This window comes from Orbicella franksi, chromosome 1, assembly GCF_964199315.1.
Source record: "Orbicella franksi chromosome 1, jaOrbFran1.1, whole genome shotgun sequence".
Taxonomy (NCBI): Eukaryota; Metazoa; Cnidaria; class Anthozoa; order Scleractinia; family Merulinidae; genus Orbicella; species Orbicella franksi.
In genome coordinates this window covers 7,568,097-7,582,913 of record NC_138145.1, presented here as the reverse complement: position 1 = coordinate 7,582,913, position 14,817 = coordinate 7,568,097, and the positions used below count along the sequence as shown (strand labels likewise).

At 39.2% G+C, this 14,817-nt stretch overlaps 1 long non-coding RNA gene across 1 annotated transcript; it reads left to right on the top strand.

Moving 5' to 3' along the window:
- Positions 1-10,177: 10,177 nt before the first annotated feature.
- LOC145487491 (uncharacterized) lies at positions 10,178-14,817 on the top strand. Its single transcript, XR_014049414.1, has 4 exons — positions 10,178-10,264; positions 12,458-12,551; positions 13,606-13,757; positions 14,364-14,817. It is a non-coding gene; the product is annotated as an uncharacterized LOC145487491 (long non-coding RNA).

Genomic DNA, 14,817 nt, shown 5'->3' with positions numbered 1-14,817 from the left:
TTGTCGAGTTGTGCTCTCTAGGCTAACGGGAAAGCTATTCATGCTAACCCAGGCGCTGTTTAGGTTAACCAGAGTGCTATTTGGGCTAATCAAAGCACCATTTAGGCTAGGGAATGCTACCGAGGCGAACTGAACATACGTTACAACTCTCGTTACGCTGTAACCCGTTATGTCGTTCCACGTTTTACTGAGACGCCAATGAGCATTGAGTTTCCTGTGATCTCTCATTATTGTCAATCAAACCAAACAACGTACGCGTGCAACACGTGGAATTCGCATGGCCTACTAAGTGATAAAGTTATTTCTATGCTATGAAATTTAACCACACTTACTTCTGAGTGGAGTCGAAATATATGTGACTTATTGTGTTAGTTGTCACGTTTATTCAACATCCATGGCCTTTCCAATTAGTAATTCGATTAATCAGCATAACCTCGATTTTAATTATTTTAACTTGTACCCTTGTATATTATACTTACCTATTTACGAATCAAATAACTTGCAAGTAACATGAAACTAACATTTCAGTCACTTAATATACGCTATGTTATGGTGAGACCGTACATCAACTGCAATGATTTTCACCAAGGTAGGCTCTCAGTGAAAAGAACAAGAGATCTAAAACAATCGCCTCTGTCAGACTTGTCTACTCAGTTTGCCCTCCCGCATGAGAATTTAAACAAAATGAGTTTCTTTCCGAAAATGAGTTTTTGTCACGGTTTTTCTTTACACACAATGCTTCAGCGAGAAATATATTTACAAATTGGTATGAGTGACGCACTATCTGAAGGAAGATTCAACTGACCTGTTATGGTAATGCAGGGAGACTTTACGGAGAACAGAACGGAACAGCACACCTGGGAAACCGTTACATTGCTTCGGTATCGAAGAGACTTGTCGTGCACTATTTGTGTAATTTATTCACCCAAACGTGGCCAATCGTTGCGTGGCACGATACTGATTACAATGGTTTATTTGTTACAACCAAAAAGTTTATCTTCGCACACTATTATAGCTTTGTTGATGATTCCGTCAGGAGTTTTTCATTGAGGAAGTGCTGAATTGCTCGTTATTAGAGTATTATTATATTGGATAGCAACTGTCAAGGTGAGATACTCCCTCAAACACAATATAATGTCACTGTTTCCAATAGCCAAAAATAAGTTTTTCACCGTGGGCTTTTGTGCCTTGGAACTATTTCAGGATTATTTTTAAGTTGTAGACTTACTGCCGAAATCAACTTTCTATCGACCTACAACACGAAACTTAAAATTACATTAAGTCAAGATCTCTCACAGGAAGTAATCATTCTGTCCTGGGCGAAAATAACTCATAAAACCTTACCGTTCATTAGAAGACTCTTTTAACTTCTATAATAGCCCAGAGGATTTTTTTTTTTTTCGATCGTTTCTAACCCTCTTTTCTATTAGACCACTTTTGGTGTCGGCGTTAGTCAGCAGCAAGCAAATTCTTTTCCCGTACATCTTTGTGATAGGACTGAAGAGGATGTTATTCGATGGCAAGGTCTTCAGTTTTACCCTATTGGTCTAAATTCCACATATGTTTTCCCGCGACAGCAGGTTTTTTACAGTATTTTGTTTTCTTCCCTCTTTCCAACGGTGCCCAAAGGATTAGATGTCGCTCGTGAAGACTATTTCGTTCATTCTTCTGTTGTCTGCGGTGATGCTGGAGGGAGCTCCTGGACGATGGGATCCCCAAGAAGGTATTTTAACAAATGCTAGAACTGATTGTAAAATTGAGGAGTCTCCCGATCAAATTACTCATCCTTTCTCACTAAGAATTGTTTACAAGAAGACACAAGAGTTCTATTGAGAAAGGAGAGGGACAGATTTAAAAATTACATCAGCGAAGCAAATTAAAAGAAAAGTATTCGAAGAGATGTGCAGCATATAAGTTTATATTTAGGAAGTTCTACCCCTATTGGTGTTTCAACAGGTGAATTCGATGACGCAGTATTGGAAGGTCGTCAACTGCCGCCCTGCGGACGACAAAATCCGGAAGACTTTTGTATGAATTTTCCATGTGGGGACTACCCCGGTGTTGGATCTTGCCCTTATCCGGATCAGAATTGTTGTCGCAAGGGTACTTAGGTAAGTTTTAAATCTATTAATATTAATATATTTTTCTTTCAAAGACCCTTTGTTTTTCACAGAAAGCCTGGCTGTAATGTTAAACCAACTGTTAGCAGAAGATCTGATAAGACGTTTAACGAGAAAAACATTTGATTATGAAACTAACTTTTAAGAATCGTAGTTACTCAAATAAGCACGTACTTGAATGAGCGCCGCACATGACAGCAAACGTTTAAATAACCGTCCTTGACTGAAGCGCCGAACACTTCTACTTGACAGCGCAACCGTGAGTCAAAGAGGCTTAGACGCCCATAAAGCTACTTCACTCCGATTTAATACAAAACTAAGGGCTGTTATATTGGGTTCACAAACGTTTGATGACGAGTTTTAAGTTGAAAGCAGTAAAACGCTGGCAGAATTTTTCGTCCTACCAGAAATGTACTAGCATCATTTCGTTAACCCACTTCTCTCTCCCTTCGCTTCTTTCTCTTCGTTTTAAGCACAAGAGCACAAGGAGACAAGAAAGCAAGAGCATGTTTTCGAATGATATCATTAATTACTTAGAATGATTGATTATTTCTTGTTTTTTATCTGCAGTGACAACGGCAACTACCCGTCAACGACGTTAACAGTACCGAATGAAATAAGTCATTGGGACAAGAGCTGTCTTTGTCGGGTTAAAATACTGCAGTTTTTGCGGCAATAAAAATAATAATGAAAAAAATGGAGAAATCACTGACGTTGTGTGTTTGTTTTCTTTCATCTACAGGGCCAGTATTCTAACATAGAAGGGATGGAATGAAATGCTCTCTGAATCGTTATAAAATATGACTCTTGAGATTAAGTGAACGTGACAACGCTAACGCAAAACGCAGGAAAACGTATGCGATAGAGTTACGATTGGTTTTGGTTCTACTTATGATTGGTAGAAAAAGTGGCGCTAGTGTTATAAGCCAATCGTGTAGCGTAGTTGACGCAAAACCAATTACATTTTGACACTCAAATGAAAACCGTTCTTATATGGATGGACAGATAATTCATTCTTCTTTTTCTTGAGGAGTGAGCTTGGGACATCTGTGCACCTCATCAAGTATATTACTCTGCGGGGCCGGGTTGTTTGAAAGCCGGTTAACGCTAACCCAGGATTAAAAGTTAAGCGAAGTATTAATTTTTCTTGTATAAAAATGTTTTTTACTGCTCACGTTTTGTGTAGTTTGAGCTTAGTCAAGCTCAAAACTGAAAGACAAACATTATAAACAGAAAACCTCACGAAAAGTTACATAGCTGAAATCAAAATTCTTAATGTTAATCCTGGGTTATCTTAATCGGCCTTTGAAAAACCGGGCCCTGGTGGCAAAGTTGGCAACGATCCCTTGACTCGTTCGTATTTGTCATCTCTCGAAACAACAGTCGTAAAGCGAAGAGGCAAGTAAACTTCGCAGGATGAGCATGGGCTCCTGGCATGTGTCCAATTTGAGACAAAAGCACAAGAAGACTGACGCACAAAACATTAGCTAGGAGTATCGATCGCGATTAATCAATGCTGTGCCTTTTGGATGGGAGTAAACCATAGCACTGAGGCTAATTTTACCTGGAATACGAAATTTCTCAAGTAACAACTCCAAAGTTGCGAGGACATAGTTTTGCGTTCGAGAGATAGCTGCCCGCTCAATTGAGTTCCGTTGTTTTCTTGACTTCAACGTACGGTTGTTGCTCGATTTGCATTATGAGGAATTTATCTGAAACAACATTGACAGCATTGTTCACTGATCTCAGTATTAATCCAAAGGACTCATTTAGCAATTCGCTGTTGAGGGTAAGACGGAGATCTCATTTTCTTTTTCTTCGAAGCTTGTGTTCTTTTTGTTTGCCACACTGTTCGCGGTGTTTTGTGCTCGTTTCGTCTTTTCATGTTCCTTTAAGGAGACCTCGTAGCCACTTTTGGCAGACTTTTAAACTGACGAAGTTCAGTGAAAGTGATTTTGAATACGAAAGTGGGTGTCTTCCAGCGCAAATTGATCAAACAAGAAAGACTCCCTGCAGTGCGATTTCTCAATTAAAACCAGTGGAAGAAGACCTGGGATGAAAAAAAAACCATTTTGGTATGGTATTCGACCAGTATTGTGCTGGATTGCTGTATATTTGAATGTGTAAAATCCAAGGGTATATTACAATGTTTGGTCTTCCCTTATAGTTCTAGAAAAAGCCGCAAGCGAAGTTAAAAGTGTGTACAATGTAACTAAGTCAGTGGAATGCTCCAAAATATGCGCATACATACCTCTTTACTAACGAGTTCGAGGTCCGTACTGTAAGTTACGGACCGAGTTTTTTTCCCCTTCGATTTATGGCCCAAGCGCGAAGCACGCGGGTCATAAATCGAAGGGGAAAAAGCGAGGGTCCGTAACTTACAGTAAGGACCGAGAAGACAAGGTTAGTAAGATATTTATTATATCTCTACTGTGTGTCTGACGGGTTCGGAAACGATTTCTATTCATCACGCGGACTCGGAAAGGCTTCAAATTTCTGACTTACCTCGAAAGCAAAATGAGTCAGTTTGAAACTGTTTTTAAGTCGTGAGCTGGATTTATTACATAATTAAGAGTGTAAGAAAGTTTTAAACTTTCACTTGCTATAAAAGGTAGGAACACTTATCGATAAATCACCAAACAGTTTGGCAGCAAAACCAACTGTAAATTTTAGCGGGCCGTTTAGGAGAGCACGGCCCGCTAAATTGACCAATTAAGGCTGGTTTTCACTAGAGCATAAGCACAAGTATAAGCATAAGCACAAGTGAAAACAGCCACGACATAAGCATAAGCATAAACACAAACAAAAGAAGAAGAAACCCGCTTATTTGCCTTGTGCAGTGGGAAAATGCAAGATTATTGTATTACAATGTTTGCTCTTTCCTGGAACTGGAATATCGCACTTGAAAAGGAGTAATTTACTTGTAAACGAGTCGTAGCATGTAATAAGGCTCTCCTTTCCAATGAACAGCTGGAATTCGATACAGGAGAGTAACACTTAAGATTTCAATCCCGTTAACGAGCCATGCCATTAGTGGAATGATGATAAACAACGAATGAACAACTAATATCGTGATTATACAATATACAAGTTTAAATGAGGATTTGCGTTAAATAGGATTTGTTTCAAATAGTTCTTGTATTACACGAGCAACCATTTTATTTAGACTGAGAAACATCAGTACAGCATAAAAACGCATGCCATTACTGTTTAAATGACTACAAGGCAATAAAAGGTGGTTAAAGGTAAGAATTATAATCTCTCTTCATTGTTCTTTGAACTTCAGATCGATACTTGGTAAAAAAGAGAATTTTGATTGATCCGAAACAGCAAAAAAAGTTTACAACACCAACTCCGCACTAAGATTGGCCCCAGCGAGATATAATATGGGATCAGTTATGACTTAACTCTGGTTTAGCGAAATTACTTTCACATACGTGTACATGCGTACAGAAGAAGGACTTTTAAGGAAGCTGGCAACAAATTTCCAGCACTTTCCACCACTAATGCTGTGATGAATTCATACTGCCATTCAATAGCAGCCATTAGCCTTTATTTGGCACGAAAATATGCTCAGATATTTGTTCTCCGACATTATGCGTTCCGAGAAGCTCAGTTTTCCTCAGAACTGTTTGCTTCTTGGAACAGATAATATCCGAGGACAAATACCCGAGCATATTTTAAAATCAAATGGGGCTATTGTGTCCATTATCCTTCAAATCTTTCTCGCAACACTCGGATCTTGAAATTTGGGGAATATCACTCGAATATTCCTCAGTTTTAGGTAAGACATACTCAGTCAAGTTACTGGCTTAGATCTGAATCACGTGCGCGAGCGAGAATAGTTTGATGGATTATAAGTTACATCAGTGGTAATAAAGGAATGCTCGAACATTGGTAAGCATCAAATAAATGTCCCGGCTTAAGTAAGCGAATCAAAGATATCTAAAGTGTGAATGATACGGAGAAAGGTATCTGGCTTGTCAGCTCCCAGAGTCACCTTACGCTCTATACATGGTCACTCTAGCTGGCTTTGCGAGGTTCCTCGTTAACATTTCACCTCAATCTATTTATAAAGAACGGTATGAATAGTTCTCACACCAATGATGCGGGTCTGTGTGGGGGGTGAACCTCCAACCAGGACAAACTTTCTCCTCAAGTATACAGTCGAACGTATCTTGGACACCTGCGAGGCAGAGCTGAGTGCCTGCATTATGGAGGTGTACGTACTAAAGGGGAAGATAACAAATAAATTCTGGTTTCTCTAGGAAGGAGTAATCAAAAAATGACTCAACACTAAATAGATATTATTACACTTCTAACAGTGCATAGTTGCCTGAGGTCTCCTTCGAATTTTTAAAAGCCTACCTGAGGGTATAGTTAATTGCGGCTAGGGTCGGTGTTCAGGACTGCACGTGTGGGAACCCTAACTTTGGGTATTTTCCTTATGAACAGATTTGTTATCCCAAGGGTCCTTAGGTATATTTTACTTTCATCAATATATCGCTTTCTTTTCTTTCAAAGATCCTTTGCCGTCCATAGATAGGTTAAAATGTGAAGATGACTGCTAACAGAAGATTGCAGAGGGAACAGCACTTAGAGGAGTGTTACGAAAAAAGCCTTTTATGATGTAGTTAACCCCCAAAAATATCGTATTTACTCAAATAAGTCCCTGGTCCTCGAATAAGCATCGTGCCCCTGGGAAAAAAGGTGCCGCTCATTCAAAACACTTAATTAGACTTTAAGGCGCCAGAATTCAAAGAGGCTCACGCTCATACAAAGCCACGATACTTTACTCCATTTTTGGCAAGAAGCGAGGACTGTCCCATTCGGGTCAGACACGTTTATCACTGAGTTTTCAATTAGTGCTTCCCTTTTACCTGAAAGAAGTATAAAGCTTGGATAATTTGTCCTCCAATAGTATTTTTTCGCAGCTATAAAAAAACAAAATGGGGAAACGTTCTGTGTTGTTGTTGTTGTTGTTGTTGCTGCTGTTGTTGTTTTTTTTTTTTCAGTTTACTAGCAAAGAAGGTATGGAATGAAATGCTCCCTCTATCGTAATAAAAGATGGCTTTTGAGACTAAGTGAACATGTCAACGATATCCGAGCTAACTTTGAACAATTAGCGAAAAGCAAATTTATTTTCTTCATTAATATACTGTAATGTAGTTCTATCCTATGCAGCTGTGGTTATATTCATTTCCAATTTCCAGGTTCCCATATGTCCATGGATTTAAAGCTGTCTTTCAGATTCTTCAAATTTCACAGCTTATGGAATCTGAATGTTCCGTTGAACACTTGAACCCTGTTCTCGTTTTTCAAGACACTTCACTTTGTTAAAGACTTCAATGATGTCTTAGGTCAACTGGAGATAATCCTAGTCTGCACGTAGTACATTGTTCTAGTAATAAAATATTTTTCGGGATGACAGAAAGTTTTGGCCGCATTGACCCAATCGCGGTGGAACTGTCGTCAAGCTAGGAGGTAGATTGTGTCTATTTTGAGACTAAAGTTAAAATCCTCAAGACACCTCGACAAAATTAACATGGTGGATGGCATGAAATACTCTCTCAATCCGGCGTAATAAAACATGTCTTTTGAAACTAAGTGAACATGGGATCGACATCGGAGCTAAACGTGAACACTTAACAAAAAGCTTGACTTCATTAATATATATGTTCCCATGATGTACTTCTGTCCTGGGCATGCGTGGTTATATTCAGTTCCACATAATGGTTTCCCTGTGTCCATCGATTTAATACCATGTTTGGGGCTCTTCAAACTTCACAGCTTATGGAACCTGAAACATGTTCGGTCGAACACAGCTGTCGAACACTCGAGCCCTGTTCTCGTGTTCCAAGACACAACTCAAGAGACCGGCGAATTATTGAAATATTCTTCATGGCTGGAAAAAGGGGAACATAATAACACTTTGTTAAAGAACTCAACGATGTCTAAGGTCAACTCGAAATAATCCTACGTCTACACAGGCATCCCAAGCTTATGTTTCAAGAAAGGAAACAATTAATTAAACCCTTTACACGCTTATATAAATGAATAGTTAGTAAATACTTCGCTTTATCGATAGGGACGTGAGTTTGGCACACTTCTGCTCCTAGGTATATTACTCTAATGGCAAAAAGTTGGCAACCTTGACTCATACGTTTTTGTCTTCTCTCGTAAAAAATAGTCGTGAAGCCAAGAGGTATGTAAACTTCTAAGTGTTGTGTTCTTCAACGAAAAAGACGTATCGCTAGTAGTCTTGAGTTATTTATGTAGTGCAAACATTCAATCAATTCATTCAAACTATTTGATCACAGGTGACTATTTAGCAAAAGTGAAAGATGAACAAGTCCGCTACAGTTGTCGCCATTTTGGCTGTGTTTCTACTCACAACCCTTGTGACTGTTGACAGGTAAGTCATTTGACCGAGCTAGGAGCGGAAATTTGAGGGAATTTGCATTGCTTCCTTTGCCATTCGTCCCTTCTTTTTAATACCACAATGCATTTCATACATTGATCTTACAATATTAAATAACCGCGAAAGACAACATTCTTCATCAATTCGTACGCGAGTATGACAGACTAACATCTTACTTTTTGAGTTATTTATTTTTAAACTTCTAGTATAGTATTTACTGTTTTAGAAGTATACCAATTAAAGATTTAAGACTCCATCTTGTTTCCTTCGCGCCAAAACTGTGATCCGAGATACTCGATTTGCATTATAAGAAATTTATCTCAAACAACGTTGGCAACATTGCTCACTGATCTCAGTATTAATCCAAAGGACTCATTTAGCAATTCGCTTTTGAGGGTAAGACGGAGATCTCATTTTCTTTTTCTTCGAAGCTTGTTTTTTTTTTTCTTTACCACACTGTTCGCGGTGTTTTGTGTTCGTATCGTCTTTTCATGTTCCTTTAAGGAGCCCTTGCGGCCAGTTTTGGTAAGTGTTTAAACTGAGGACGTTCAGTCAAAGGGATTTTGAATACGAAAGTGGGGGTTTTCCGGCGCAAATTAATCAAACAAGAAAGATCCATTGCAGTAGTTTCTCAATTAAAACCAATCGATGAAGATCTAGGATAAAAAAAGCATTTTGCTATGGTATTCGACCAGTATTGTGCTGGATTGCTGTATATTTCAATCGGAGGAACGAACGAAAGAACGAACGAACGAATGAATTATACCTGGACCCATCAACTCACTTCCTGCAGACTGTCACTGCAAAAGAAAAAGCGCTGTAAAGGCTATCATATGTACAGTTGTATAATAGAATAAAAAATAAACTATACGTTCTTTCTGTGTAAGTTTACTCATGACCCACTCGATAATGGCCAGGTTTCTCCTCCCAGCCGCCGATAGCACATTTAAGGTGGCTCCATAGGATAATCATTTATGGCGTTGCGCGCGCAAGTGTTATGTTTTGAATGCTGTCTTTGAATTCGCTTTCACACCTAGTCCTCTCAAACTTATTACATGTAATAAGCAATGATTAAATAGTGTTTTGCTATCATCTTTGTTAAAATTTTGGGATTTAGTCTTAAATAATAAATGCCCAAACAAAAGTGTTTTTTACTGTTTTTATGGCTTTATTTGTGATTTTCATGAATTTCCTTCGGTGAAATCTTCCAAAATTTTTACATCACATCGCTTCCAGCGGGATACGAATTTTAAACACGAAAAAAGTCGGGGTTGTAAAGGCAGTTTTTTCGATATTTTATTTTAAGTAAAATATTCTCTACCAATCTGCCAAATTTTACGGAATTTCACCGAAGGAAACGCGAGAAAATTCACCGTCAGTTTTGCCTTTTGTGCTCGCTTTGACGTAATAAAATATCGACAAACACTGACGTTTCCTTTGAGCGCGCGCAGATTACTTCCTCAGCGCTCGCGCGATCGTAAAACTATAGGGAGCCACCTTAATTCAAAAGAATCCAAACTCATTGGCCTCGTTAAGTTTTGTAGATACTACGCAAAACAGAATCTAACGTAACTGTTAATAATTTCAGCAATCTGGAATCTGGACGTGGTCTTCACTGAGCAAAACCGAATATATTCCAGGCTTTCAACAAAGCTTTCTAATGTTCAATAATGACTGTGGTTTGGTACGCAGAAGTAAAGCCGGTTTCCTTGTTAAGACTTGTGTAAGTAAACACCTACCTTCTGAGTTATTTATCGGATGCTTCTTTTCATGGTTTGTTAGTAAAACACTTAACGGCGAAACAGTAATAGCTTTCAGCACATCCTCGCAATCATTGTCGAGTTGGTGCTATCTACACTAATAGGAAAGCTGTTCGGGCTAATCCAGACGCTAGTTAGGGTAACCTAAGCGCTATTTAGGTTAACCAAAGCACCATTTAGGCCCGAGAATGCTACCGAGGCGACCCGAGCATATGTTACAACTCTCTGTTACCCGTTATGTCGTTGCACCATGCTGGTTTTCTCTAGCTAAGTGACGGAGTCGGAGTCGGAGTCGTACTCAGAAGCCTAGAGTGATACTATCTAATGAAATCAAACTAACGGAGTCGGAAGCAGAACACCGCATCCGCCTACGACTCCGTCGCTTACGATCCAGTGAAAACTAAATTGTCGGAGTCGCAAGCGGAAGCGGAAGAATAAACCAATCACAATGTTTGATTCCGGGCCTTGTGATTGGTTGGTTCTTCCGTTTCTCCTTCCGACTCCAACAATGTAGTTTTCATTGGATCCTAAGCGACGGAGTCGTAAACGGAATCGGAAGAAATGGAAACGTTGCGATTCTTCCTACTCCGATTCCGTCGAGCTTACGACTTCGCATACGAATCTGATTTTCGATTTTTACTAAGTTATAAGCGCTCTTATCACTCCGACCACGACTCCGGCTCCGACTCCGTCGCTAGTGAAAACCAGCCTTTAGTAAGACGCCAATGCGGAGCATTGAGTTTCGTGTGATCTCGCATTATTGTCAATCAAACCAAACAACGTACGCGTGCAACACGTGGAATTCGCATGGCCTACTAAGTGATAAAGTTATTTCTATGCTATGAAATTTAACCACACTTGCTTCTGAGTGGAGTCGAAATATATGTGACTTATTGTGTTAGTTGTCACGTTTATTCAACATCCATGGCCTTTCCAATTAGTAATTCGATTAATCAGCTTAACCTCGCTTTTAATTATTTTAACTTGTACCATTGTATATTATACTTACCTATTTACGAATCAAATAACTTGCAAGTAACATGAAACTAACATTTCAGTCACTTAATATACCCTGTGTTATGGTGAGACCGTACATCAACTGCAATGATTTTCACCAAGGTAGGCTCTCAGTGAAAAGAACAAGAGATCTAAAACAATCGCCTCTGTCAGACTTGTCTACTCAGTTTGCCCTCCGGCATGAGAATTCAAACAAAATGAGTTTCTTTCCGAAAATGAGTTTTTGTCACGGTTTTTCTTTACACACAATGCTTTAGCGAGAAATATATTTACAAATTGGTATGAGTGACGCACTATCTGAAGGAAGATTCAACTGACTTGTTATGGTAATGCAGGGAGACTTTACGGAGAACAGAACGGAACAGCACACCTGGGAAACCGTTACATTGCTTCGGTATCGAAGAGACTTGTCGCGCACTATTTGTGTAATTTATTCACCCAAACGTGGCCAATCGTTGCGTGTCACGATACTCATTACGATGGCTTAATTGTTACAACCAAAACGTTTATCTTCGCACACTATTATAGCTTTGTTGATGATTCCGTCAGCAGTTTTTCATTGAGGAAGTGCTGAATTGCTCGTTATTAGAGTATTATTATATTGGATAGCAACTGTCAAGGTGAGATACTCCCTCAAACACAATATAATGTCACTGTTTCCAATAGCCAAAAATAAGTTTTTCACCGTGGGCTTTTGTGCCTTGGTACTATTTCAGGATTATTTTTAAGTTGTAGACTTATTGCCGAAATCAACTTTCTATCGACCTACAACACCAAAATTAAAATTAAATTAAGTCAAGATCTCTCACAAGAAGTCATCGTTCTGTCCTGGGCGAAAATAACTCATAAAACCTTACCATGCACTGGAAGACTCTTTTAACTTCTTCGATAGCCCAGGGGATTTTTTTTGTTGATCGTTTCTAACTGTCTTCTCTATTAGACCACTTTTGGTGCCGGTGTTAGTCGGCAGTGAGCAAATTCTTTTCCCGTACATCTTTGCGATAGGACTGAAGAGGATATTATTCGATGGCAAGGTCTTCAGTTTTACCCTATTGGTCTAGATTCCACATATGTTTTCCCTCGACAGCAGGTTTTTTACAGTATTTTCTTTTCTTCCCTCTTACCAACGGTGCCCAAAGGATTAGATGTCGCTCGTGAAGACTATTTCGTTTATTCTTCTGTTGTCTTCGGTGATGCTGGAGGGAGCTCCTGGACGATGGGATCCCCAAGAAGGTATTTTAACAAATGCTAGAACTGATTGTAAAATTGTAGAGTCTCCCGATCAAATTACTCATCCTTTCTCACTAAGAATTGTTTACAAAAACACACAAGAGTTATATGCCCTCTTAGTTCATTTCCGAGCTTGCCGACATTGAGTTAGCTTAGGTCATGATTTGATGCAGCGCTGAGTTCTCTGAAAAAAATGGAACTGTCAAAGAAATATATGTCAATCAATCAACAGTAAGAGGCACACTTTTCAGTTCTAGGCCTAGTTATATATCATAGTTATTTCTAGTCAATGTTATGTAGCTCAATGTTTGAGCATTTGACTGGCCAGCGGACGTGAAATCTTTGTGTCTCAATTACTTGAATGTCTTTCTAGGGGAATACAATTGACATTTCGATTTGGCTAACTAAGAAAAGTAGAATAACTACCACAATGATTTGAGTTAGCGCCCTCCTTCCAATAAGCGCTCCTTTCAGTGCGCTCGAGCTCTCCATTGAGGGCCGTTTTTACAAATAAGCGCCCCTTTGTAATAAGCGCCCCAAAGCCAATGTTTCCCCCTCTAGATCTGTAGTTCACTTTATCTTTAATCGGATTTGACATTACGTGGACTTTATGTGAAGTAAAAGCTAGGCGAATGCCTTTGTAACCCGGATGTACGCACATGGTTTTGGTCCTGTGGAATAGAACATATTCGTATTCTCGGTCAGTGGACTGGAACTAGCATGCAATGGAGGCTCATGCGGGAAATATTATTAAAAAGAGATAAATATCATTTGTATTTGAAAAGACTCCTGCATTAGCCACAGTTGCAAGCTAGTTCCAGTCCAATACCGAGAATGTACGAGCAGAATATATTTTATGTATTATTACATTTAATATAATCCTTATCAACTTGGCCGAAAATTACTTGATCTTTGCTCCCAAGTCAGCTATTGAGAAAGGAGAGGGACAGATTTAAAAATTACATGAGCGAAGCAAATTAAAAGAAAAGTACTCGAAGAGATGTGCAGCATACAAGTTTATACTTAGGAATTTCCACCCATATTGGTGTTTCAACAGGTGAATTCGATGACGCAGTATTGGAAAGTCGTCAACTGCCGCCCTGCGGACAACAAAATCCCGAAGACTTTTGCATCAGTGCTTCATGTGCGATCGACGGCTATGGATATTGCCCTTATCCGGATCAGAATTGTTGTCGCAGGGGTCCTCAGGTAAATTTTAAATCTATGAATATTGATATATTTTTCTTTCAAAGACCCTTTGTTTTTCACAGAAAGCCTGGCTGTAATGTTAAACCGACTGTTAGCAGAAGATCTGAAAACGCGTTTAACGAGAAAAGCATTTGATGATGAAACTAACTTTTAAGAATCGTAGTTACTCAAATAAGACCGTACTTGAATAAGCGCCGCACATGAGAGCAAACGTTTAAATAACCGCCCTTGACTGAAGCGCTGAACACCTGGACAACCCGGCGTTGATTTGAAACACTTCTGCTTGACAGCGCAACCGTGAGTCAAAGAGGCTTAGACGCCCATAAAGCTACTTCACTCCGATTTAATACAAAACTAAGGGTTGTTATATTGGGTTCACAAACGTTTGATGACGAGTTTTAAGCTGAAAGCAGTAAAACGCTGGCAGAATTTTTCGTCCTTCCAGAAATGTACTAGCATCATTTCGTTAACCCCCTTCTCTCTCCATTCGCGTCTTTCTCTTCGTTTTAAGCGCAAGAGCGCAAGGAGACAAGAAAGCAAGAGCATGTTTTCGAATGATATCATTAATTACTTAGAATGATTTATTATTTCCTTTTTTATCTCCAGTGACAACGGCAACTACCCGTCAACGATGTTAACAGTACCGAATGAAATAAGTCATTGGGACGAGAGCTGTCTTTGTCGGGTTACAATACTGCAGTTTTTGCAGCAATAAAAATAATAATGAAAAAAATGGAGAAATCACTGGCGTTGTGTGTTTGTTTTCTTTCATCTACAGGGCCAGTATTCTAACATAGAAGGGATGGAATGAAATGCTCTCTGAATCATTATAAAATATGGCTCTTGGAATTAAGTCAACGTGACAACGCTAACGCCAAACGCAGGAAAACGTGTGCGATAGAGTTACGATTGGTTTTGGTTCTACTCATGATTTGTAGAAAAAGTGGCGCTAGTGTTATAAGCCAATCGTGTGGCGTAGTTGACGCAAAACCAATTACATTTTGACACTCAAATGAAAACCGTTCTTATATGGATGGACAGATAATTCATTCTTCTTTTC